This window comes from Manis javanica, chromosome 13, assembly GCF_040802235.1.
Source record: "Manis javanica isolate MJ-LG chromosome 13, MJ_LKY, whole genome shotgun sequence".
NCBI lineage: Eukaryota > Metazoa > Chordata > Mammalia > Pholidota > Manidae > Manis > Manis javanica.
In genome coordinates, this window is record NC_133168.1 from 87890238 (window position 1) to 87892197 (window position 1960).

Consider the following 1960-nt stretch of genomic DNA (forward strand, 5'->3'; position numbering starts at 1 on the left):
GCTTTTCTGGACACGTTACGAAGTAGTTCAAGGAGGTATGGTTAAGGCTGTATTACTGAGTGGTGCTGGTAAATACTACACAAATTTTTTGTCGTGTTGCAACCTTTGTTTCCAATTTAGTGACTGCTCTTTTGGAATCAGCAACAATGACAACATTATTAGGTTTGCTTTTTTAAACTATGATTTAGTAGCAACTGAGGTTCCCAATTTTAACCCCTTGGCAGTGAGATCCCAGTTCCCTCGTTCACACATTAGCACCTAAGTGTCATGGGGTTAAATAGCACAAAAGATACTGCACTTACGATTATAGCATTTGGCTGAACTGAAAGGAAAGGAAGTTGTGTCACACGTTGAAAGGACTGTGGGCAACAGAAAGAAGACACAAGGAGAAGATAAAATGTCACATGAAGTCTTAGTAGACTTGTAGATATCCTCCATCATAACCACCATAATCTGCCAGATCGTCCTGCATGGTGGCCTTTAACCCCACTCCGGGAACCACACCTGTCTTCTTCTTTTTGGCTTTGCTTTGCTTTGCTTGCTTCTGTTTATCACTGCAAAGCACAGTCAATGAATTGCTCATCTTTTTCAAGTCATCAATTTCCAACGAAATACACACATCTCGAACTAAGGCTTCCAAAAAACTGCCATAATATATAATGACTTTTCATATTGTGTAATTTTGTCTTTTAGTAACTTTCCAAATTCTGTAAACTCACTCTTGAAGTTGGGTTCATAGCATCTATTCCACAAACTGTACTATTAACACCCAAAGTTTCTTTTGCTAATTCAAGGTCTGACTCTTTCGGTAATTTCTTTGGCCACAGTTTATCTGCTAATTGTTCTTCGGGTGTTAGCACTTCATATTCTTCAGGTTCTTCCTCTTTTGAATGTCTTCCTGCCTTTTCTTCTGTTGCTGTTCTTTCTCTTTTATCTTCTCTGATGTCTTTTTCTTTTCTGAAACTCACTTCTGGTTTTACTTCTACTTTCTCTTTTCTTTTCATCGTCATCTTCATCCCAGATATGCTTGACGTCCTCGCCCTCATCCAGGCCTTCCCAGGTGGTGCGCATGTGCACGGGAAGTGGTGTGTAAAGCCTTTTCCACCTGGGGATCACATTTGTCAGTTGTTTCCTTGCTCTATGGGACAGCTTTTGGGGTGTGCATTGGTTCAGCAGTTACTGACTCTTCCAGGAAACTGCAGCAGCTTCAGTGATGTATGTTGTGGTTCCCCAAACGATGAACCTCTTCATCTACATCCTGAGGAACAGGGACATGAAGAGGGCCATGAGGAACCTCATCAGTGTGGGGTACCTTCTTCTCTGTGATTGTGCCAGTTACTCCAGACTGGGGTTTCTAGAATGAGGCAATCTCATAAAACTGCGATTGATCCACAGTGCTTGCCTCTTCCATTTCTAAATTTTTGTTAAAAGCCTAGGTAATATAATACCAAGTTAATTTTCACCTGGAGGTGAAAGCAGACTTTGCTTTTTGTATCGCTCTATGAATTGACACATGATTTCAGTTCTTTAAAGTCAGTTTCTTTGCTCAGGTTTATTTAAGCAGAGCCTGAAGCAAGGGTTCCAGTTTAAGTAATTTTATTTTGTGGATTGTTCTGAAAACTAAAAAAGTTGAAGTAAGTGGCTGGGTCAAGAGAAAGATACAAGCCAGGCTGTGGTCATATCTAGAGTCTAGCATCCCCCTGAACTCATGGTAGGGCCATGTCAGCTGCACCCCAGAGTCTGGTCTGTAGTACAATAATGGTGCTGACCTATGTAGTGATTCATTAGACTGGCTATTGGTATCCTTCTGAGGAGCATTAGCATTTACCCTACTGAGTTTTATTTTATGAAATTTCCATAATAGGTTGTCCCAGTGTTTGAGAAGGTTGTGAGATACATGAGCTTCATCACGGGGAATGCCTTCATTTCAAAGAACAAGGATATCTGACTCCAGTATCCC

General features: G+C 40.9%; 1 pseudogene; it reads right to left on the reverse strand.

Annotated features, from left to right (window-relative positions):
* Positions 1-412: 412 nt before the first annotated feature.
* On the reverse strand, positions 413-1071 carry LOC108389258 (eukaryotic translation initiation factor 3 subunit J-like; annotated as a pseudogene).
* Positions 1072-1960: the final 889 nt, after the last annotated feature.